At 48.0% G+C, this 25,569-nt stretch overlaps 1 protein-coding gene across 1 annotated transcript in view; it reads left to right on the plus strand.

Moving 5' to 3' along the window:
- The first annotated feature begins 473 nt into the window (after positions 1-473).
- Positions 474-25,569, plus strand: part of TTLL4 (tubulin tyrosine ligase like 4) — a 48,982-nt gene continuing 23,886 nt past the window's right edge. Inside the window, 1 exon segment of the mRNA XM_062192032.1 lies at positions 474-580. The gene's annotated coding sequence lies outside the window, so the exon portion shown is untranslated.

A 25,569-nucleotide genomic window follows, 5' to 3' on the forward strand; every position in this document is an offset into this window, starting at 1 on the left:
AAGAAAGCAGGCGTTGTGGTGTGCACCACCAGGTAGGTTGGAGGGAGGCAGAGTGGATAGGATCGGGCCCCCCACCCATTCCTGGGCTCAAACTCAAGGCTTTTACTGTAAGTTCTTTAATAGAGTTCGGCAGAAGAGCGAACTGAGGCTCGGCCAAAAGCAAGGTCCATAAGGATTAGGTGGAATCAGGGTAGGAAGGGAGAATTCTGGATTCCTACAACGGAGCCTCTCAGAGCTTTCACCACAGGACTACATCTCCCAGAATTCCGCTCGCCGAGCCCCACGGCCCGTCAGGGACTGCGCGTGCTCGCGGCCGATGACTCCCCACCCTCCCAGGCCCCACAACCCCCGAGATTCCGCGCGCTCGCCTCTCGCCCGCCCCGCCCCGCCCAGGCCTCGGTCTGTCCGCTGGGGGCGCGCGAAGTGCGTGGCGGGCGGCGGCGGCGACGGCGGCTGAGTGCGCGGGTCGCGTGGCGATGCGTGGTTGCTAGGGGCGCCTGAGACCGCCAGCTCGCCCTGCAGGCCGAGGGAGGAGGAGCGCGGAGCCGGCGCCGAGCCCAGGCGAAGCTGGATCCCCTAGGTGAGTGTGGCTGCGGAGCTGGCCGCACCGGCCCTAGCCCCTCCGCCGGCCCGGCACCCCCTTCCGTCCCTCCGCCCGGCGGGCCCTCTGTGACCGCTCCCGGCCCGCCAACTCTCCGCCCCCCAGCTCCGCGGCCTGCCCCCGCCGGGACTTCTCCCCCGCCTCCGCCACGCCCGGGGAACTTAGTTGGCCACGCTCTGGGTGCCCGAGCCACCCTGCTGCATCCCCTCGCCCCGGCCCCGTGCCGCCGCTTTCCCGCCGCGCTGCGGTTGAAACCCCACCTGGGCGGGAGCCCTGGCTGCTCTCGGGTTTCGGAGCCGAACGGGGATGCCTACTTTGTGACTTCCCACCCCGAGTATCTGTGGAGAAACCCTTTCCTAAGCTGCAGATTGAAACAGGGCCGGGCCCCTCCATTCATTGCTTCACGTCTTCAGGAAGCAGCGTTTAATCAACGCGGGCAGGTGTTTAATGAGCCCGGGTACTATGAAAGGGGGCTGAGGCCGGGCGGGGTTTCGTTGGCAAACAAGGCAGGTGTGTCTCACGGAGCTGGTATGCCAGCGGGGGCTTTTAGCCAGTGAGCCAGCAGTTGCCTTACTGTGGTGTGTGCTGTACCGGGAGAGATGCTGGACCTGGACTTCCTTGGAAGGGTACTTTGTGCTCGTTCCCGTTCTGGATTTAGGAAGTATTTTAGCCCTGCCTTTGTGGAGTCATCCCTGCTTTCTCAGATCCTGCCAATCACATCGTGGTTAACTTCCAGCACCTGTGGATTCAGCCAATCAGTAAGCATCTGGGAGATCCTTTGGGGCAGTGTCCCATTCCACCCTAACATTTCTTGCAATAAATACTCAGACATTGCATAAAAACCACCTGCTTGGTGCCCAGAGTTCCCTGCTGCTTACTGATTGGTCTGAACCGGCTTTGAAAAGTTATCAGTTGTTTTCTTTCTGGGAATAAAGTGGTGTGAGGGCCTTGCAGATACAGAATAACTCTAGGAAAGACAGTAAGAGAAATGGATACAGTTTGACAGAGCTAAGCAGGGTTCGGAGGGAGCCATCCAATGGCAAAGATGGAGAGGGAAGTTGATAGGACCGCGGGAGGACTTGTGTGATTTGCCGGGTTAGAACTGCATCTGCTGGAGCAGGGGTATTCAAGCCGGTATAATCAGGGCCCAAGGTTTCCAAGGGATGCACCTGCACCTGTCGCTTTCGATTAGTACATTTCCAGATCCTCAGCTTCCAAGTGAACTCTTCTAAACTGCCCTTATGAAGAAAAGGGGGTGGGGGAGCATCATCTCTCACACTGCCAAGATAAGGGACACTTTGGAAATACTGATTTCAGGGAAGCTTCCCGTGCTGGTTAACTACCTCACAAACCCAGAAGGCTTCCCTCTCCCTGCCTAATGTGTGTAGCTGTCAGTGTGACGCTTGGTCCTGATTGGGATGTTCTGAATTCAGAACACAGTAGTCAGTTAATCGTAACATGTGTCTTTGGATCATGCGTTTTTTTAGAACTAAAAGCTTAGATAAGTTAGATAAAACTTGCATGAAGATTTTTTAAGAGATTTAGTTTAGGTGTATGTTACATTTCTTTATTTTTAAACTGTAGTCACAACACTTTATTATTTATTTGGTAGGCAGAGTTACAGAGAGGCAGAGGCAGAGAGGTGTCTTCCATCTGCTGGTTCACTCCCCAAATGGTTGCAACGGCCGGAGCTGAAGCCAGGAGCTTCTTTTGGGTCTTCCACGTAGGTGTGTTGGGTAGGAAGTCAGGTATGAGCTTCTGTGTGTAACAGGCCTAAAGAGAAGACATCTATGTCCAGCATGTGCATCTGCATCTCAAAGTCATCCCGATAATGTTTCAGGGGCAGCCCGGCCCTCACATCCTGCCCTGCCCCCTTCTACCTGATAACCTGCCAGGTGGAGGTCCCCGCCCCTTCTGCCTGACAAATCTTCCACAATCTCCCAGATGCAGCCCAGTATCTGCATTTCAGACACCCTGTTCCGGATCCCCATTCTCTAGAGGGTCCTGCTCACCCTTCCTCTGAACCCAGGATGGCGCCAGCTAGGCTTCCTCCTGTCTGATACCTTCAAGGGAAAACTCAGATAGGAGCTTCTTAATATTTACAGCCGTAAAATCCTTTGTTTCAGGAGGAGATGTGTGAAAACAAAGACCCATCTCCTTAAAAATCCCCGGCCTCAACCGGACTGCGCCCTCAGCCCTCTGCCTCTCTGCTGAGCCGCCCGCCTGCCTGGTCAGGTGTAATCTCTCCACTCAACCATGTAACTTCACTCCTCCCCACCCCCCACCCCCCACCCCAGTCTGAGCGACTGGGCACTCTCAGGTCCTGTCTGGAGAGGTGCCCATCCGTTCTTACAGATGTCCCTTCCCTAATAAACCTTGCTATTTTACTTCCCACTACTCTGTCTCACACCTGAATTCTTTTCTTGCGTGAAGACAAGAACCTTGCATTTCTCCGGTAACAGGTGCAGGGGCCCAAGGATTTGGGCCGTCTTCCACTGCTTTCCCAGGCCATAGCAGAGAACCATATCGGAAGTGGAGCAGCTGGGACTCAAACTAGCGCCCATATGGGATGCTGGCACTGCAGGCAGGGGCATTTATCCACTACTCCACAGCGCTGGCCCCGGTGTGTGTTTAATAAGATAGTTAAAAGCATTTTATCTAATCATGTGATCAAATATTTATCCCAATTATAATTACTCCATTTCTTTATTTTCTTTTTTTTTTTAAAGAAAGATCTTTTATTGACTGCTTCACTTTTTTTTTTTTCCTTTAAGATTGATTTATTTATTTGAAAGAGTTACAGAGAGAGTGAGTTCTTCTGTCCGATGGCTCATTCCCCATTTGGCCGCAATGGCCAGAACTGCGCCGATCTGGAGCCAGGAGCTTCCTCAAGGTCTCCCACGTGGGTACAGGGGCCCAAGGACTTGGGCCATCCTCCGCTGCCTTCCCAGGCCACAGCAGAGAGTTGGATCAGAAGTGGAGCAGCCGGGTCTCGAACCGGTGCCCATATGGGATGCCGGCACTTCAGGCCAGGGCATTAACCCGCTGCACCACAGCGCCGACCCCCAATTTCTTTATTTTCTACGTAAAATGCTTACTATTTTCTACCTCCTAACCAAAAAATAAGCTTTACATTTATTTTTAACGTTTTAGTTGTTAACTTCAAGATGTGTAAAGAATATATGAGTATGGTTTTTTTTTTGACAGGCAGAGTGGACTGTGAGAGAGAGAGAGACAGAGAGAAAGGTCTTCCCTTGCCGTTGGTTCACCCTCCAATGGCCACCGCGGCCAGTGTACCGCGCTGATCCGAAGGCAGGAGCCAGGTGCCTCTACTGGTCTCCCATGGGGTGCAGGGCCCAAGCACTTGGGCCATCCTCCACTGCCTTCCCGGGCCACAGCAGAGAGCTGGCCTGGAAGAGGGGCAACCGGGACAGAATCCGGCGCTCGGACTGGGACCAGAGCCCGGTGTGCCGGGGCCACAGGCAGAGGATTAGCCTATTGAGCCGCGGTGCCAGCCTTTTTTTTTTTTTATTTTATTTTTATTTTTTTTTATTTTTTGACAGGCAGAGTGGACAGTGAGAGAGAGAGAGAGAGAGAGAGGTCCTCCCTTGCCGTTGGTTCACCCTCCAATGGCCGCGCGCTGCTGCCGGCGCACCGCGCTGATCCAATGGCAGGAGCCAGGTGCTTCTCCTGGTCTCCCATGGGGTGCAGGGCCCAAGAACTTGGGCCATCCTCCACTGCACTCCCTGGCCATAGCAGAGAGCTGGCCTGGAAGAGGGGCAACCGGGACAGGATCGGTGCCCCAACCGGGACTAGAACCCGGTGTGCCGGCGCAGCAAGGCGGAGGATTAGCCTAGTGAGCCGCGGTGCCGGCCCTTTTTTTTTTTTTTTTTTGACAGGCAAAGTGGACAGAGAGAGAGAGAGAGAAATTTATTTATTTATTTTTGACAGAGTATGGTTTTAAAAATTATTTTGGGCTATTTGAGGAGTGTGTTCTGGGAGGAAGATAGAAGGCAGTAGGACAGTAGCGTCTGGTTTCTGTTTGAGATTACCATAGTGTCCGTGTGTAGATCGGAGAGATTTTAGGTCAGAAGTAGGGAGCGAATGAGAAGAGTTACAGGGATGAAGACTTTGTGGCTGCTGCAGTGGGAATGGGGCGGTTTAGAGAGAGATTCACAATGGCAGAATTGGCAGCACCTAATGGGGACCGTAGACAAGGAGCAGTGTGGTGTGATCCTAGTGTGCTGACTTCCGTGACGTAGGTGGTAGAAGGACAGGCAGCCTGAGGGAAAGATTACAGGAGTGACGTTTGGACGTGCTGCGTCAAGGTTCTGCTGCCCGTCCAGGTGGAACCCAGGAGTGGGTGGTGGAGCCCTGGCACTCACGACAAGGGTCTGGATGATGATGGTGTTGAGGTGGGAGGTAGCTGGTTGTTGAAGTCATGGGATTAGAAGAGGTTGCTCTGGGAAAGTGTGTAGCTGTTGATTGCAGCTGCCATTGTTGAGTGCTTACTGTATGCAGGCAAATTGACAAGACTGAGCTCAGAGGAGCGCCAGTATTGAAAGATGGGCAGAGGAAATGGGGTGGGAGAAGGGGACCAAATGTGGACGTGAGTATGTGGGTGGAAAGCCGGCGCTTGCTGCCAGACTGTCTAGATGGTGCCTTAACTTCAGGATCTGTTTGTGTTTATGATCTGGAATTGGGTTTCATTTTCCCACCAGATTCCTTATGACCCTGGAATTGCCTGACGATGGTCTCCCTGGATTTTAACGTGAGATCAGGTGCTTTGGTCTGTCAGCGAAATGCAGAGCAAAGCTTTTTCGTCAGTGAATTGAACTTCTCACCCTCTGTTCCAGCAGAGCTGGGAACAAATACCGAGAGTGCTTGTCTCTCTTCGGCCCTGAAATACAAAGGGCTTTGTCCTCCACAGCCTCACGGCTAATCCTGGCCGGGCAGTGCTGCTCTAGACCAGTGGTTCTTACACTCAACGCTTTCCGGACTCAGGGCTTCAAAAAGGTCTTTGAGATCTTCAGTTTTTAGTTCTTTTAAAATGTGGGATCCCTATCTTAATATTTACCATATTAGAAACTGGAATTTTTGTTTGGAAATGATAATGAGCCTATTGTTGGGTAGTGCTATTAGCCTGTGATGATTAACATAAGTTAACATAAGTAGAGTTTTTTGAATGAAAAATGCTGCTGCTTCAGGGTTGTTTTTGCAGCTCCCTTGATGTCTGGTTTAGTAGAAGACAGCAGGGTTTTCCTGTCTCCGCATTCAGTCCATTGTGATGCATTCATTGTTTTGTACCCTGCCTCACAGTTACTTAGTTGGAAAGGGGAGGAGTACCCCAACAGCCTTTTCAGAGAACTGTGGTGCTCTTTGGTACTACACAAAGCAAGAGTTGCTTTGTAAGGGTTACTTGTAAAGTGGAATCTGAAATGCTATCAGAAACTTTCCTACTTTGTTGCGTTGAAATGTGTCTCACTTTGGTCCTCACGCCCGGTGCATGACTCTAGCCTCTTGTGCTGGGTGGAGAATGCAGTATCCGAAAATCACATTCATGTCCTCACTACAGACTCTTCATGAAGGCAGTAAATACTGGGATGCTCATGGTAGCAGATACAGTTTTGCCAAGATTCTAATTTTCTTTTGGAAATTCAGATTTTATCATTGGCAGCAAATACTGCCAGTTGTTTTCTTTGAAGTGACAGTCTCGCTTTTACTTTGCAGAACTTGTCTGCCAAATACCAAAGTCTGAATAATATCACTTATGTGTCAGTCACTCTTCCAAATAAACATGGTGTTCCCCTGAAAACCTTGCAGTGCAAACAAATGCTTTGCTTAGAGACAACTGGCATCTTCAATATCCAGCATCAGTGTTTCATATGTACTTCCCATTTGGTCATACAGGATATTAAAAAGTTGCATACTCAGTGCCAGGGTTGTGGCATAGCAGGTGTGCTTGGGTGCCAGTCCAGCTCCCTGTTAATGTGCCTGGGAAAGCAGTGGAAAATAGCCCAAGCACTGTGGCCCTGCACCCACGTGGGAGACCCGAGGAAGCTCCAGGCTCCCGGTGGCCTTATCTAGCTGAAATCGGTCTTGTCCGATTTCATAGCCACGGCCATTTGGGGAGTGAACCAGCAGATGGGAGATTTCTCTGTGTCTCTGCATCTCTCTGTAACTCTACCTTTCAAATAAATGAATAAAAATTTTTTTGAAAAAGATGCATTCTCAAGGGTCAAGATTTAATACAATTTTTAATGTGTCATCAAGTAGAATTGGCATTTATTCTTCACTGAGTGGCCAAGAAGTATCTAGAAGTGAAGAATCAGACCCATGTGTTATCTTGATTCATGCTGAGGTTCCAGCTGTTACCTTCACCATTGCTTTTGCTCCATCACTGGAAAGGTCAGCCCAGGGTGAAGGGGAAAATAGCATCTTAGGCCAGCATGGCTCAATAGGCTAATCCTCTGCCTGCGGAGGCACCCCGGGTTCTAGTCCCGGTACGGGCGCCGGATTCTGTCCCGGACGCTCCTCTTCCAGGCCAGCTCTCTGCTGTGGCCCAGGAGTGCAGTGGAGGATGGCCCAAGTGCTTGGGTCCATGCACCCCATGGGAGACCAGGAGAAGCACCTGGCTCCTGGCTTCAGATCAGCGCGGTGCACCAGCCGCAGCGGCCATTGAGGGGTGAACCAATGGAAAAAAGGAAGACCTTTCTCTCTGTCTCTCTCTCTCTCTCACTGTCCACTCTGCCTGTCAAAAAAAAAAAAAAAAAAAAAAAAAGGAAAGAAAAAGAAAATAGCATCTTAGTTTTGTTATGTCAGTACTTCAGTTTCACCCTAGCAGGACCTCTGAAAGGGTCTGTGGGCTGTGCTTGCAGTGTCTGGTCCATAGCTCACCTGGGGGGTGGGGGGGGGGCAGAGTTCTTTGCTGAAGCTTCAGTGGAGCAGTCCCCTGTTACAGGAAATTTTCCGCTGGTTTCACTCTTCAGTAATTCGTAGGTTTCCCTTTCTCAGCTGGAGCTGTTGAGACTGGTATCTTTCCCTCTACTTTGCTTTCTCATGTTGCCTTCCTGACCAGAGCGACCTATGACTTTGCTTATCTGTGGCAGTGACCTGCCTGCTCATTAGGGCTGACATGCTGACCTTCCTTTCCTAGCAGGGCTTTAGGTTGATTGCTCCCCTAACTTTGTTTAGGGAGGCAAAGCTTGGGGTTTGTCCCATAACAGAAGATGGGTCTAGTTCTTACACTGCTCCCCCTTCTGTTTGGTTCCACGTGAGTCAGTTCTGTCTTTTTACCCAGCTGTTGAGCAGTTTAAGTCATGTGGGTTGTAGACCTCTGAACCATTTCTTTTTTAATGGATTTTTTTTTTTTTTAAGATTTATTTATTTGAGAAGCAGAGTTAGAGAGGGAAAGAGAGGTCTTCTATCTGCTGGTTCACTCTCCAAATGGCTGCAACAGTCAGAGCTGGGCCAATCTGAAACCAGGAGCTAGGAGCTTCTTCTGGGTCTCCCATGTGAGTGCAGGGGCCCAAGCACTTGCGCCATCTTCTGCTGCTTTCCCAGGCCATCAACAGGAAGCAGGGTCAGGAGTGGAATAGCCAGGATTCCAACCCATATGGGATGCTGGCACTGCAGGGGGAGGCTTAATCTGCTGTGCTACAGCGCTGGCCCCTCTGAACCATTTCCTTTTTTTTTTTTTTTTTTTTTTTCCGATTTATTTATTTATTGAGAGAGTTACAGACACAGGGAGAGACAGAGAGGTCTTCCATCCGCTGGTTCACTCCCCAAATGGTTGTAATGGCTGGAGCTGTGCCGATCCAGAGCCAGGAGCCAGGAGCTTCCTCCGGGTCTCCCATGCAGGTTCAGGGGCCCAAGCACTTGGGCCGTCTTCTACTGCTTTCCCAGGCCATAGCAGCGGGGACTCTGAACCATTTCTCATGTTGTGTGGCTTAGGGAAACCGCTAGATGAGGGAGGAAAAGGATGCTGCAGATCTCACGTGCCACACGCTCTGCTGACTGCTTTCTGTAGAGATAGAGACTTTGTTCAAGTTTCTCAGCCCGGCTTCTGGAGATTGGGTGGTTTGAGCTTCCTAGGTAGATTTTTTTAAGATTTACTTGAAAGGCAGAGTTACAGAGAGAGGGGGAGAGATAGGGATCTTCTATCCACTAGTTCACTCCCCAAATGGCCACATTAGCCAGGGCTGGGCCAGGTGGAAGCCAGGAGCTTCCTCCAGGTCTCCCATGTGAGTACAGGGGCCCAGGCATTTGGGCCATGTTCTGCTGCTTTCCCAGGTCATCAGCAGATTGCTGGATCGGAAGTGTAGCAGCCAGGACGTGAACTGGCGCCTACATAGGATGGTGGCATTGAGGTGATGGCTTAACCCACTACACCACAGCGCCTGCCTGTGAGGTAGATTTTCTAGGTAGGCTGTTAATCATTCATGCTCACTTGAGGAGGAAAGTTGAGGGAGAGCCAGAGAGAGAGAGCACGATGTGTCTTCCATCTGCTGGCTCACTCCCCAGATGGCTGCAGTGGCCATAGCTGGGCTAGGTAGAAGGCAGATGCTTCATCTGGGTCTCCCACACGGGTTTATGACCCAAGCACTTACTTGGGCCGTCTTCCCTTGCTTTCCTAGGCGCATTAACATTACACTGAATTGGAAGTGGAGCAGCCGGTGGACACAAACCAGCATCTATTTGATGCCAGTGCTTAACGCACTGTGCCACAATGCTGGCCCTGTGGAATTTAACTTCTGAGTGGCCATTGTGGCATCCCCTTCCTCACAGTCCCAGAGGAGATGCAGGTGCATCAGGAGAAAACGGGCGTACGGGATTGGTGTGCAAGACCCTGGCTTTACAGAACAAAGCTGCAGAGACAGAAGTTGTGGGAAAATCATCCAGCTCATTTGTTCCAAACTTCATGCCTGTTTCACCTGTGCTAGTTGAGGAGGGGGCCAAGCTAGGAGAAGGCTTCCTCTCATGCCCCTACCCACCCCTTCCATCAGACAGCTCTGCATTGGTCTGTTACAGATGCACAGGGATTTCCTGTGAAAACCGTCATAGAGCTTCTGGATTATCCCCATGTAGAGGGGCAACAGTGATGTAAGACAGCCCTGGCAGAGTAGGGACTCAGGGGGAGGGTGGGGCATGAACTGGATCTGGAAGTGTTAACATCTGGTAAGGTTTTAGGAGGTGGAAGCTTACCAGAGTAAAGCCCGGCAGACAGACATTTTAAAGGTTTATCCCAGCATTTAGTGCAAGGCCAGCGAAAGGAATAAGCCTTAAAAAAGGGTCAGGGCCAGACGGTGCAGTCTTTCACTCCAAGCTTAGAAATCTATATTTCATTTGTTGACACAGTGACAGTCATCTGGGACACTTGTTAAAAATACAGACTCCTGGCCCCACAGCAGGCCAGATGCATCATCTGAAGGAGGGGCTCCGGAATCCAGACCCCTAGATTACTCTGATACAGTTCTTTGGCCACTGTAATGCTTAGTGAGGGCTCATTGACAATTCTTTTTTTTTTTTTTTTTTTTAAATTTTTTTTATTAGAGAGAAAGGTCTTCCCTCCATTGGTTCATCCCCCAAATGCCCGCTACGGCCGGAACTATGCCGATCCGAAGCCAGGAGCCAGGTGCTTCCTCCTGGTCTCCTATGCGAGTGCAGGGGCCCAAGCACTTGGGCCATCCTCCACTGCACTCCCTGGCCACAGCAGAGAGCTGGACAGGAAGAGGGGCAACCAGGACAGAACCCAGCGCCCATATGGGATGCCGGTACTGCAGGCGGAGAATTAACCGAGTGAGCCATGGCACCGTCCCTCATGACAGTTCTTGAAAAGAGAGTGACCTGATCAGTATTTGAGCGGAGTTAATCTGGAGATTGGCTGCAGGGTGAATTAGGAAGGGGAGACCTGGTTCTTCAGTCTGGATGCTCCGGATTGGGCTGTGGTGGTCATAAAGAAAGCAGGAAGGATGCTATGAATACGGGCTCTCTCTTAAGATTCACAACTGGTTTGGCATTGGGGAAATAAAGGAAAAAGTCAGAAGTGGCTTAAGTGTCCCCCTAAGATGACTAGGAAAAAGCAGGTCCCACTGAAGGAAATTGGTAGGCCAGGAGTGGAGAGTGAGTTTGACAAGCTGGGTTGAAGTGGTTGGACCTGCATTCGGAAAAGGTGGAACAGGCAGTTGGCAGTGCAGAAACGAAGCAGCGGGAGGTCAAGTCTACAGAATGGTCGCCTGCGGATAACTGTTGAAATCTTGAAGAGCAGATTGCCTGGATGTGGGAGAGAGAGGATCAACAGAGGAACTGTGGATGGCTTCGGTGGTGGTGAGGGCCTCGAGAGGAGGAAAAAGGGTGGGGTTGGGGCCGGTGCTGTGGCACAGTGGGTAAAGCCACTGTCTGCAGTATTGACATCCCACATGGGCGCTGGTTTGAGTCCCGGCTGCTTCACTTCTGATCCAGCTCTCTGCTATGGCCTGGGAAAGCAGTAGAAGATGGCTAAGTCCTTGGGCCCCTGCACCCACGTGGGAGACCCAGAAGAAGCTCCTGGCTTCAGATTGGTGTATCTCCAGCTGTGTGGCCAGTTGGAGAGTGAACCAGCGGGTGGAAGACCTCTCTCTCTCTCTCTCTCTCTGCCTCTCCTTCTCTCTCTGTGTAACTCTGACTTTCAAATAAATCCTAAAAAAAAAAAAAAAAAAAAAAACAAGAATGGGTGGGGCATTGTTGTGGCAGAACCCATGCACTGAGTAAAGAAGTGGCAACAAGGAGAAGGTGGTAGAGGTACCTGTTTAAATATAAGGAGGCCCAGCTTGTGGCTTTGCTGCTGTGATATTGTGTTACAATAACAGTGCAGAGTATATATTTGGTCTCTGCTCCTGGTTCCTTTCACACAGCTCCTCAAATGCTTGGACTGTCCCTACGTGATAAGTGTATCTATATGTGCTAAGGAGATAGATGACTGATGACTGGATGCTCCTGATGGATGAAGGAGGGTTGCTATGGAAACCAATCAAGTGATTAAAGTGTTGGAACTTTCAGTCCTAGCACCCAGCCTCTGAGGGGAGCATGCTTTAGGGTTGAGCTGATCACTGAAGGCCAATGATGTCCTACATAATGAAGCCTCCAGAAAAACCCCAAAGGATCACGTCCATAGTGTGTCTAGATTGCTGTGGTATTGCTGGGCCCCTTACCAGAGGCCTTGCCACATGCATCTCTTCCACCTGGCTGTTCACATGGATCCCTTTAGTGCCTTTAGAATACATGGGAGTCAAGTGTTTCCCTGAGTTCTGTGAGCCACTTGAATTGTTGAACACAGACAACATGTCCTGGGCACTCCAATTTACAGTTCATGGGTCAGGCCATCTGAAGCAGGTACAGTCTGGGACTGAACCCTTAACCGGTGAGATCTGATGCTATCTTTAGGTAGTTAGTGTCAGAACTGAATAAATTATAAGATGCCCAGCTGGTGCCATTGGAGAATTCTTTGGAGTGTAACACTCGCCCCATTCCCTGAATGCACACATTTTGATGACCAGAGATGAAGTACTCGGTGCTGTGTTGTCAGTGACAGAATAAGAGAGTAAAAAACTTTCTTCTTTAGCTGCTCGTGTCATAGAACCCCCCAAAACTGAGTCTGCTCGCTGGACACACAGAAAACCACTGACGTTAGCGTAGTGGAAGTAGGTGTTTACCTGCAGAGCACAGAGCCAGGCAGCGATAGCTTAATTCCCAGGCTCCTGAGGTTAGGGTAAGGGAGTGTATAGATTGAAGATGGGGTTGGGAAGTGTGTGTTCAGTTTAGGAATAGGTCTCTGATGGGTCCGAAATGCTCTGGTCCTCTCCAGTGGGTCAGTGATCCTGTGAGTGATACAGTGTTCATCTGGTAATTGATGATGGCAAAATAGGCTTCTGTCAGTCAGGTGCTATTTATCTTTTTGCTCAGGAATTTTTGGAAAAACACTGAAACGAGGCCAATGTTATCTGTAGAGAAGGTAAATGACCATTCCCTCAAATTAGTTCATTTTAGTAAGGAGTTGATTTGTGGGGCCAGCGCTGTGGCTCACTTGGTTAATCCTCTGCCTGCGGCGCCAGCATCCCATATGGGCGCCGGGTTCTAGTCCTGGTTGCTCCTCTTCCAGTCCAGCTCTCTGCTGTGGCCCGGGAAGGCAGTGGAGGATGGCCCAAGTGCTTGGGCCCCTGCACCCGCATGGGAGACCAGGAGGAAGCACCTGGCTCCTGGCCTCGGATCAGTGCAATGCCGGCCATAGCGGCCATTTGGAGAGTGAACCAACGGAAGGAAGACCTTTCTCTTTGTCTCTCACTGTCTATGACTCTACCTGTCAAATTAAAAAAAAAAAAAAAAAAAAAGAAAAGGAGTTGATTTGTAAAGAAACTTTACGCTAAGGGAGGGAGACTGGGGCCTGATGGGACAGTGTCTACATTGGAGGCATTGTGAATAGGCACAGCTCACTCAGAGTTGTGATAGATGCATCTGTTTATCCAGTCAGTGTCGAAGGCGCCCCAATTACGTTCTAGGACCAGGCGCAAACTGGGTGAACATGACCCCTATTCCCAGATAGCTTTCATTCTGGAAGAAAAGATAGACAAATAACAATAAATTAAAAAAATATAATCTATAAAAGATATATAATTAAAAAGGTAGACAAATAGCAAAGAAATGCATAAATAATTTAGTTTTGGGGCCAGTGATGTGATACAGCGGATTAATGCCCCCACCTACAGCACTGGAATCTCATACGGGTGCCGGTTCAATTCCTGGCTGTTCCATTTCCTATCCAGCTCCCTGCTATGCCCTGGGAAAGCAGTGGAAGATGGCCCAAGTGCTTGGGTCCCTTCTGGGAGCCCCAGAAGAAGCTCCTGGCTCCTAGCTCCTAGCTTTGGATCTGCTCAGTTCTGGCTGTTTTGGCCATTTTGGGAGTGAACCAGTGGATGGAAGACCTCTCTCTCTCTCCGTTTCTCCATCTCTACCTCTGTAACACCGTCTTTCAAATAAATAAATTTTAAAAAATTTAGTTTTTATTTTAAGATATAATAAACATGATTTTTGACCAAGTGATCCATTTATATAGCTCAGAGATTAAGAAATTACATGCAAGACTATACATCTGTGTCTGTTTCCAACCCCATTGGTAATCTTTTCTAAAAAATCATTTTATGGGGCTGGCACAGTGGAGTAGTGGGTTAAACATCTGCCTGTGGTGCTAGCATCTCGTGTGGGTGCGGGTTCGAGTCCCAGCTGCTCCTTTTCTTTTTCTTTCTTTCTTTTTTTTTTTTTTTTTTTTTGACAGAGTGGACAGTGAGAGAGAGAGAGAGAGAGAAAGGTCTTCCTTTTGCCGTTGGTTCACCCTCCAATGGCTGCCGCGGCCGGCGCGCTGCGGCCGGCGCATTGCGCTGATCCGAAGCCAGGAACCAGGTGCTTCTCCTGGTCTCCCATGTGGGTGCAGGCACCCAAGGACTTGGGCCATCCTCCACTGCACTCCCGGGCCACAGCAGAGAGCTGGCCTGGAAGAAGGGCAACCGGGACAGAATCCAGCGCCCCAACTGGGACTAGAACTGGGTGTGCTGGCGCCGCAGGCGGAGGATTAGCCTATTGGCTGCTCCTTTTCTGATCCAGCTCCCTGCTAATGCACTAGGGAAAACAGTGGAGGATGGCCCAAGTGCTTGGGCCTCTGCACCCATGTGGGAGACCTGGAAGATGCTCCTGGCTTTGGATCGGCTCAGCTCAGGCTGTTGCAGCCATTTGGGGAATGAACCAGCAGATGGAAAACCTCTCTCTCTGTTTCTCCTTTCTCTGTCTGTAACTCTACTCTCAAGTAAATAAACAAATCTTAAAAAAAAAAAAAAATCATTTTGTTGGGGCCAGTGCTGTGGTATAGTGGATTAAGCTGCCACCTGTGATGCTGGCATCCCACATGGGCTGGTTTGAGTCCCGGCTGCTCCACTTCTGATCCAGCTCCCTGCTAATCACCTGGGAAAGCAGTGGAAAGTGGCCCAAGTCCTTAGGCTGCTGCACCCATGTGGGAGATCTGGAAGAAGCTCCTGGCTCCTGTCTGTCCTAGCTCCGACTGTTGCGGTCATTTTGGGGGGTAAACGGATGGATGAAGGATCTTTCTCTCTATATTTCCCTCTTTCTCTCTGTAACTTTGCCTTTCAAATAAATAAGTAATTTTTAAAAAGATTATTTTATTTATTTGAAAGGTGGGATTGCAGAGAAAGAGAGAAAGAGCTCTTCCATCTGCTTGTTCACTCCCCAAATGGCTGCAATAGGCAGGAGCCAGGAGCTTCTTCTGGGTTTCCCTTGTGGGTGCAGGGGCCCAAGGACTCAGGCCATCTTTTACTGCTTTCCCAGGCTATTAGCAGAGAGCTGAACCAGAAGTGGAGCAGCCAAGATTCAAACCAGTGGCCATGTGGAATGCTGGCGCTGCAGGCGACAGCTTTTCTTGCTATGCTACAACACCCGGCCCATAAATAAACTGGTGGAAAGTGAAAGGAAGTCTCATTAAAAAGAATCATTTTGTTTATCCTGCCATTGTTTCTTTAGGCAAGTGTAAGGAAACATTAATGTGTAGTTATTTTAGGTGGTGAAGGAGTGAACAAAGGAAATCAAGATAACAAGGTGGGGCCAGCAGCATGGCTCAATAGGCTAATCCTCCGCCTGTGGCGCTGGCACACCCGCTTCTAGTCCCGGTTGGGGTGCGGTGCCGGATTCTATCCCAGTTGCCCCTCTTCCAGGCCAGCTCTCTGCTGTGGCCCGGGAGTGCAGTGGAGGATGGCCCAAGTCCTTGGGTCCTGCACCCCATGGCCAACCGCGGTGGCCATTGAAGGGTGAACCAACAGCAAAGGAAGACCTTTCTCTCTGTCTCTCTCTCTCACTGTCCACTCTGCCTGTCAGAAAAAAAAAAAAAAAAAAAAAAAAAAGGTGGAAGACCTTTAGCTGAATGTGGAGTGAGGGAACTGAACTGAGTATTTCAGAAGGCACAGCACAGTCCCAGAGGAGGGAACAGGCCTGGTGACGGGGACAGTGGCTCTGGTTAAGGTCAGAGTGAGAGGCAGGCACTGGACTACATGAGACCTTGGAGTCCTCACATGGCTTTAGGCTGTGTATTTTTTTTTTTTTAAGATATTTATTTATTTGAAAGAGTTATACAGAGAGAGAGAGAGATGTCTTCTATCTGCTGGTTCACTCCCCAGATGGCCTCAACAGCCAGAGCTGCGTTGATCCAAAGCCAGGAGGCAGGAGCCAGGAGCTTCTTTTTTTTTTTTTTTTTTTAACTTTTATTTAATGAATATAAATTTCCAGTGTACAGCTTATGGATTACAATGGCTTCCCCCTCCCATAACTTCCCTCCCACCCGCAACCCTCCCCTCTCCCGCTCCCCTTCCATTCGCATCAAGATTCATTTTCAATTCTCTTTATATACAGAAGATCAATTTAGTATAAAGATTTCAACAGTTTGCACCCACATAGAAACACAAAGTGAAACATACTGTTTGAGTACTAGTTATAGCATTAAATCACGATGTACAGCACATTAAGGACAGAGATCCCACATGAGGAGCAAGTGCACAGTGGCTCCTGTTGTTGACCCAACAAATTGACACTCTAGTTCATGGCGCCAGTAACCATCCTAGGCTGTCGTCATGAGTTGCCAAGGCTATGGAAGCCTTCCAAGTTTACCGACTCTGATCATATTTAGACAAGGTCATAAAAGACAGGGTGAGGATAGTAACCAATGATCCTAAGAGTGGCATTTACCAGGTTTGAACAATTATACAGCATTAAGTGGGGAAGAGGACCATCAGTACACAGGTTGGGAGTAGAGCCATTGGTGGTAGAGTAGAGGTTATGATTACAAAGGAATGAGGCCCAAGTGCACTAGACAGGGTCTAGAACAAAGGACAGAGTCATTATTAGAGGAGCTAAGAAAGGTGCTGTCTAAGCTACAATTAAGTTTTCTGATTGAGAGGCAAATAGAACCTGATAGAAGGGGCTTAATAATAATCTGGTGGGCTTTAGGCCTTGTAAGTTAAGAGGCCCAGACCTATCTATCTCTTCACATGGGGTATATCCTAAGGGAGGTGTGAACCTCCTAGGGGAAGGCACTCTGTTGACTTTCATTACTTGGCTGGCCTGGGAGGAGAGCTGGCCAGGTAAAGGCAGGTGGCATCTCTAACAAGAAATTTACAGTTCTGCCTGCAATGTTGCTGACCCTACTTGACCATCCCCTCAGCTGCAGTGGTCACTTTGGAAGTTGGGCTGAGTGAAGGGCTTTTCAGCTTAGAGCCAATAAGATCTGTGGCTCTGACCTGGGCATCCTTCGACTCCAGGGCAGGTCCATTTCCAGTGATCCAACTCTTGGCAGAGCTGCCAGGGCTCTTCACTAGCTGACTTCTGCTGAAGCCCAGGCTTACCACATTTTTGAAAGCCACTGCAGTGGACTGGCCTGTTGGGTCTCCTTGAGGGCAGATCACTGTACAGATCAGCCATTAATAGGCCTGCCACCCATTGCTTCTGATGCCTAGCTTTCTTTTCCTCCTGGTTTGTGTTAAAGCAGACCAGAGGATGCAAGTCAAGGGAGTGCCCAAGTCCCATCTCTAATCTTTGGTGGCCTGAACTACAAGTCTATAGTCACAGGCATGTTCTGTAGTAGTTTTTCTAAGGTAGACAATGCCCATGAAGAAAATTATATTCTCACTTTAAAACTTTCTTTCCCTTTGGTCTGAAAGGGAGGTTTTTTCTACTTACTGTATACTTCGCTGATGGCGAAGTGAATCTAGCTGTGAGATTATTATTTAAGTTCTTATTTTGGCTATGCTATTACAGAAAAATGTTAGCCATCTCTTTTATAAGGTCTAAAGATTAAATTGTGCGTCCTACAGATTCCTTTATAATAGAATTAGTTTCCTACCTTGAAGAGAATAGAGAAATGAAAGAACAAGTTGGGCTTAGAATAGAGAAATGAGGGAGCAAGTCCTAGATCGCTTGCTGACAATAGCAATATTACATGAATACTTAGCAAACCGTTTCAACCATTAGATAACAACTTAAGAAAACATTTACCAGAAGGTCCAATGCCTTCTATAAATTTTAAGAATCATGTATTTGAAAACACCTCTTAAATATCTAACATGGTGTAGTTTGTTTAGCCAGTAAACTTAAGCACAACCATCTAAAATGTTTTTAGTTTCTTTCTACCAACACGTTTAAAACATATGATACACAGATTCAGGTCACACAAATTAAAATGTATCTTTGATTTTAGCAGCTTAAATTTATGGACAATCTTATCTATAAGCCATTTAAAATAAAACTCTTAATAAAATTTCGCCATGTGGACATACAATATGTACACACATATAACATAGCATAATAGACCAATATAGCTATTTTAATAATGGCTTTTAAAATCTTTAACTCTTTTTGTAGATTGCCAATTGATTTGAATTGCTTTTTGTTTTTAGTAACCTCAGTTAACCATACTTTCTCTCAGTTGGTACTGTTAATACATTATTGGCTTCATCTGTTTACAGAGCCATCCCAAAGTACTGAATACAATGGAAGTGGCTGGAAAAAGTCCATAGGAACCTATAGGAGGACAGCTAAACACAGAACCAACAATGCTTTAGTTTTATGAGCAGCACATCATATATAACTGTGGATGACAAAAGACTTTAAGTTGCCATGCTTAAAATTATAAACTCATCAACCAACAAGAGGCACTTGCTTACTTCACAGTATTCTTGAAAGCACCTGTGGGATTTTACAAGTATTTAACCCTTTAGGCCTCTGGGGCTTTCTCATCAAGATAACTATCATGTCTAGTAACACAAGATCATTAGACTTTCTAATTCTCAAACATTTGTATTAATAGCATTTTCCATTATAGAAACTTAAAGTCTGGTACCACATCACATCTTGACAGTCCTTCTAATATAATCCAAATAGACTGATTAGTTGGTGTCTCTATAAGATGAGAGACATAGGTCCTTCGATTTTTTCAGTTGGGCCCAAACTGGAAAAACCAAAGTCCAGGATTTACTGGAAATTTTAGAGACCAGAGCTTCTTCCAGGTCTCCCATGCAGGTGCAGGCACCCAAGGATTTGGGCTATCTTCTGCGGCTTTCCCAGGCCAAAGCAGAGAGCTGGATCAGAAGTGGAACAGCCGGGACCTGAACCAGCGCCCATATGGGATGCCAGTGCTGTAGGCGGCAGCTTCAGCCGCTACGCCACAGTGCTGGCCCCTAGGCTGTGTTTTAAAAAGAGCTCTGTGGCCTCTGTCTGGAAAATACATGATAGTAAAGGGTAGGAGTAGAAGCAGGGAAATGAGCAGTGAGTGGCGACAGTGGCTTGATAAGGTAATGACAGTGGAATGGAGAATAGATGGATTCAAGGCCTTATGCTTGAAGCTGGGCAGACTTGATGGATTGAGTGGAAGTGAAGGCTGCTGAGTTCAAGGTGAAACCATTATCATAGGCATGTCTGTTGCATGGGTGCCTGTCCCAGGAGCCAAGCCCCTTCTGCCTGGGTATTTTTCTTTTTTTTCTTAATTGAAGTCTGTGCAACTGTGGCTTATTTTCTGCCCTTGACTCTGAAAGATTGATTGGGCGGGGAGGAATGTGATTGATTGTCCTGCCCCATTGCTTGCCCTCCAGCTGCCCTGGCTTGACTTCAAGGAAGTCTGACTTTCCCGTCAAGTTTCAAGGAGATGAAAGGCAGCCTGCTCCCTCCTTGAAAACACAGTGGTTGTGAAAACCCTGCCCCCTTGTTTCCTTGACTCTAACCCGAGAGTCCTGATCTCGGCCTCTAGGCGCCCATTTCTCAGCTGGTGCTGACAGCAGCTGCTTTCTCAGTTGAGGGCAAGACAAGGGCTCGTGTGGTTTTTTGTTGAGGTTTTACCAAAGCATCAGTGTTAAACAGTTTTTCCTTTAAATGTTTGAGACCTCCCCCTCTTCCAAACCCCGTTACTGTGTGTTGATGGACTTCAGAGACAGTGCTGTTATTAAACTTCCTGTGCCAGGCTCAGGGTTCTCCCTGGAACTCCCTTTGAGTCAGAGTCTGCAGATTCACAAGCAGACTAGAGTGGTGTGTGCTGGACGACTAGTTCATTTTAAAGTGGCTGCTTTTTTTTTTTTAATTAATTTATTTGAGAGCAGAATTACAGACAGAGGAAGAGAGAGGTCTTCTTCCATCCACTGGTTCACTCTCCAAATGGCCACAACGGCCAGAGCTGAGCTGATCGGGAGCCTTCCCCAGGTCTCCCACACGGGTGCAGGGCCCAAGCACTTGGGCCATCCTCCACTGCCCTCCCAGGCCACAGCAGGGCTGGATTGGAAGAGGAACAGCTGGGACACGAACTGGCACCCACTCTGCCACAGGCAGAGGCTTAACTCGCTGTGCCACAGCTCTGGCCCCACGGTGGCCACCTTTAAAAAGACTTGTGTGATGGCGAGGTCGTTCCTAAGTCATGTGACTTCAGATCTTGTATGTTAGGGGTGACAGGTGGATTCCCCAGTTAAGCCTGATTTAGATAATGGAGCGTGCATTGCTTTTTTTTTTTTTTTTTAAAGTTGTTCAATGGCAAAGTCCATTTCTGCCAGTATAATTTCAAGGAAAAGTTGAAGTTGATTGTATATTTCCTACCTTATAGTCTGAAGAAAACCAAATTAAATTTTTCTTTCAGTATTAATGACTTCAAAAAATTTTAAAAAAATTTAAATTGCAGGCCAGCACCATGGCTCACTAGGCTAATCCTCCACCTGCGGCACCAGCACACCAGGTTCTAGTCCCCGGTTGGGACACCTGATTCTGTCCTGGTTGCTCCTCTTCCAGGCCAGCTCTCTGCTGTGGCCCGGGAGTGCAGTGGAGGATGGCCCAAGTGCTTAGGCGCCTGCACCTGCCTGGGAGACCAGGAGGAAGCACCTGGCTCCTGGCTTTAGATCGGTGCAGCACCAGCCGTAGCAGCCATTTGGGGGGTGAACCAACGGAAGGAAGACCTTTCTCTCTGTCTCTCTCTCTCTCACTGTCTAACTCTACCTGTCAAATAAGTAAAAAAAAGAAAAGAAAAAGAAAAAAGAAAAGAAAAGCAAGTAAGAGTTACAGAGAGGCAGAGGCATAGAGAGAGAGAGAGAGAGAGAGAGAGAGAGGTCTTCCATCCAGTGATTCATTCCCCAATGGCTGCAATTGCTGGAGCTGGGCTGATCCAAAGTCAGGAACCAGGAGCCTCTTCCAGGTTCCCCACATGGGTGCAGGGACCCAAGGACTTGCACCATCTTCTGCTTTCCCAGGCTATAAGCAGAGAGCTGGATTGGAAGTAGAGCAGCCAGCACTTGAACTGGTGCCCATATGGGATGCTGGCACTGCAGGCAGTGGTTTTAACCACTTTGCCAAAGCCCCGCTCCTCCTTTTCACTTTTACTAGCTTTATGGAGGTATTATACACATAACATACATTTGCTTCATCAACTATAAAAACATTGTGTAGTGGCTTCAAGTAGATTTTTCTATTTGTACAACCATTGCCTCAAACTGGTTTTAGGACACTTTCATTACTCCAAAAAAATCCAGTTGTGCTCATTTGCCATCACCCTCTGCCCCAAGTAACCACTGATCAGCTTTGTCTTTACGATTTTGTCTTTCCTGAAAGTTTTATGAAAATGGAATCATATGATACATAGTCTTTGTGTCTGGCTTCTCTTTATTTATTTATTTATTTATTTTTGACAGGCAGAGTGGACAGTGAGAGAGAGAGACAGAGAGAAAGTTCTTCCTTTTTGCCATTGGTTCACCCTCCAGTGGCCGCCGCGGCCGGCGCGCTGTGGCTGGTGAACCGCGCTGATCCGAAGGCAGGAGCCAGGTGCTTCTCCTGGTCTCCCATGGGGTGCAGGGCCCAAGCACTTGGGCCATCCTCCACTGCACTCCCAGGCCACAGCAGAGAGCTGGCCTGGAAGAGGGGCAACCGGGACAGAATCTAGCGCCCCGACCGGGACTAGAACCCAGGATGGCGGCACCGCAGGCGGAGGATTAGCCTATTGAGCCGTGGCACTGGCCTCTTTTTTTTTTTTTTTTTTGAGATTATATTTATTTATTTGAGAGGTAGAGTTACAGACAGTGAAGGGGAGAGACAGAGAGAGAGGGCTTCCATCCACTGGTTCACTCCCCAGATGGCCACAATGGCTGGAGCTGTGCCAATCTGAAGCCAGGAGCCAGGAGCTTCTTCTGGGTCTCCCAGGTGGATGCAGGGCCCAAGGGCTTGGACATGTTTCACTGCTTTCCCAGGCGAGGGCAGAGAGCTGGATGGGAAGAGGAGCAGCTGGGACTAGACCGGGTGCCCATATGGGATGCCGGCACCATAGGCGGAGGGTTAACATACTGCGCCATGGCGCCGGCCCCTGTCTGGCTTCTTTGACTTAGCAGAATGTTTTTGAGATGAGTCTGTGTCCTCCTAGCAGCTCATTCCTTCACTTTTCGTGATATGGGTAGATCTGTTTTGTTGATTCCTTTCCTGTTTGATGGACATTTGGATTGTTTCGAGCTTGGGGCTGTTATGAAAGATACTGTTGTAAACATCCATGTGTAAATCTTTGTGTGAATGTTAGAATGGGATTGCTGGGATTGTTACATGTTAAACTTTGTAAGAACTGCCAAACTATTTTTCAGAGATTTTAAAAAACTATTTTGCTTGCCCATTAGCAATGTGTAAGTTCCAATTTCTTCTTGGAAATAAATAGTTTAACTCATTCCGTTCTATATGTCTTTGATTTCTTTTTTTCTTTCTTTGTTATACTGATTAGAATTTCTCTTTCTTTCTTTCTTTCTTTCTTTCTTTCTTTTTTTTTTTTGACAGGCAGAGTGGACAGTGAGAGAGAGAGAGACAGAGAGAAAGGTCTTCCTTTACCGTTGGTTCACCCTCCAATGGCCGCTGCAGTCGGCGCACCGCGCTGATCTGAAGCCAGGAGCCAGGTGCTTCTCCTGGTTTCCCATGCAGGTGCAGGGGCCCAAGCACTTGGGCCATCCTCCACTGCCTTCCCGGGCCACAGCAGAGAGCTGGACTGGAAGAGGGGCAACTGGGACAGAATCAGGTGCCCCGACCAGGACTAGAACCCTGTGTGTTGGCGCCGCAGGCGGAGGATTAGCCTGTTGAGCTATGGCGCCGGCCCTGATTAGAATTTCTAATGCAGTTAAAATTTAAACACCTAAGAATAATTGTGTGTTGATTACAGACTTCAACCAATAGTACTAGAACAACAACAACAACAAAATACTAAAATAAAGTATTACATTGTACAACAACAGTCAGGACAAGAGCTGATCAAGTCACTGTTTCTCATAGTGTCTATTTCACTTCAACAGGTTTCCCCTTTGGTGCTCAGTTAGTTGTCGCCAATCAGGGAGAACATATGATATTTGTCCCTTTGGGACTGGCTTAATTCACTCAGCATAATGTTTTCCAGATTCCTCCATCTTGTGGCAAATGACTGGGTTTCATTGTTTTTGATTGCTGTATAGTATTCTATAGAGTACATGTCGCATAATTTCTTTATCCAGTCTACTGTTGATGGGCATTTGGGTTGGTTCCAGGTCTTAGCTATTGTGAATTGAGCTGCAATAAACATTAATAAGCAGACAGCTTTTTTTTTTTTTTTTTTTTTGCCAATTTAATTTCCTGTGGGTAAATTCCAAGGAGTGGTATGGCTGGGTTGTATGGTAGGGTTATATTCAGGTTTCTGAGGAATCTCCAGACTGACTTCCATAGTGGCTTAACCAGTTTGCATTCCCACCAACAACGGGTTAGTGTCCTTTTCCCCCACATCCTCTCCAGCATCTATTGTTGATCCCTGTTAAATGTAAGAGAGGGAGGAGACGTACAATTTGGGACATGCTCAATAAGACTTGCCCCAAATGGTGGAGGTAGAAACGTGCCAGGGGATTCCAATACAATCCCATCAAGGTGGCATGTACCAATTCCATCTCACTAGTCCAAGTGATCAATTTCAGTTCACAATTGATCACACTGATAGGTCTAAGAGTCAAAGGGATCACACAAACAAGACTAGTGTCTGCTAATACTAACTGATAGAATCAAAAAGGGAGAGAACGATCCATCATGGAAAGCGGGATACACAGCAGACTCATAGAATGGCAGATGTCTTAAATAGCACTCTGGCCTCAGAATCAGCCCTTAAGGCATTTGGATATGGCTTAAGAGCCCATAAGAGTATTTTAGGCATGGAAAGCCAAGACACTCTGGAAAAAAAAAAAAAAAAAAGAAGACCTAAATGAAAGATTCCTGCGCGTGAGATCCCAGTGGAAAGAACGGGGCCATCAAAGAAGGAGGTATCTTTCTCTGAAGGGAGGAGAGATCTTCCACTTTGATTATGACCCTGTCGGAATAAGATCGAAGTCGGCGAACTCAAAAGGCTTCCATAGCCTTGGCAACTCATGACTAGAGCCTAGGGAGATTACTGACGCCATAAACAAGAGTGTCAACTTGTTAAGTCAACAGCAGGAGTCACTGTGTACTTCTCATGTGGGATCTGTCCTTAATGTGTTGTCCAATGTGAAGTAATGCTATAACTAGTACTGAAACAGTATTTTTACACCTTGTGTTTCTGTGTGGGTGCAAACTGAGGAAATCTTTACTTAGTATATACTAAATCGATCTTCTGTATATAAAGATAATTGAAAATGAATCTTGATGTGAATGGAATGGGAGAGGGAGCGGGAGATGGGGGGGTGCGAGTGGGAGGGAAATTATGGGGGAGGGGAAGCCATTGTAATCCATAAACTGTACTTCGGAAATTTATATTTACTAAATAAAAAAAAGTTTAAAAATTTTTTTTCTAATGCAGAGCTGAGTGGAAATGGGGAAAATGCCTAGTGTTCCAGTTCTAAGCGTGATGCTAGCTGTTTCGGTGAGCTTTTAATGGGTCCCGGTGGAGTTTGGAGCACTTCCTTACTCTCTGGAGCACAAGGGATCCCAGGCCTGTCTCTTGCTGCCCTGCCTCAGCCCTGTAGTCAGCCATTTTTCAAAGCGCCCTGGCTCCTTTTGTTACTAGATAGTATTTAGATAACAGGGTCTGGCCCTGATGACAGACAGTCACTTTTTGAACTCTTTACCCAATGTTTTCAGAAATCTGAAGCACTGGGGCTGGCATTGTGGCATAGAGGGTTAAGCTGCGGCCTGCAATGCTGACATGCCATCTCAGACTGTGGTTTGAGTCCCAGCTGCTCTGCCTCTGATCTAGCTTCCTCCTAGTGCACCTGGGAAGGAAGTGGAGCTGGCCCAAATACTTGGGTTCCTGCCACCCATACGGGAGACCCAGAGAGTTCTTGCTCATGGTTTCGGCCTGACTCAGACCTGGCTGCTGTGGCCATTTGGGGAGTGAACCAATGCTTGGAAGATCTCTACCCCGGCTCCGTTCCTTTTTTCAAATAAATAACTAGAAATAAGGAAACAGGTTTTTGTTCCCATGTACCTTCTCCAGGTGTCTCCAAGTCCTTTCCTGTTGCCTATTAGAGCCAGGTGACACCTGTATCTGAAACTTGTTACTGGTAATATAGTAAGTCTCCCTAAAGCTCCCAAGTAACAAGATAGTTCTGGCTTTTTTTTTTTTTTTTTTTTTTTTAAGATTTATTTATTTATTTGAGAGGCAGAGACACAGATAGAAGGAGACACAGAGAGAGATCAATCATCCACTGGTTCACTCCCCAAATGGGGGCAACAGCCACAGCGGGGCCAGGCCAGAGCCAGGAACTTCTTCCAAGTCTCCCATGTGGGTTCAGGAGCCCAAGCACTTGGGCCATCTTCTGCTGCTTTCCCAGGCCATTAGTAGGGAGCCAGATTGGAAGTGGAGCAGCCAGGATACAAACTGGGCACCCTGAAACGGTGCCCATATGGGATGCCGGCACCGCAGGCAGAAGCTTAACCTACTACGCCACAGGTCCAGCCCG

The sequence above is a fragment of the Lepus europaeus genome, chromosome 1 (genome assembly GCF_033115175.1).
Source record: "Lepus europaeus isolate LE1 chromosome 1, mLepTim1.pri, whole genome shotgun sequence".
NCBI classification, from domain to species: Eukaryota; Metazoa; Chordata; class Mammalia; order Lagomorpha; family Leporidae; genus Lepus; species Lepus europaeus.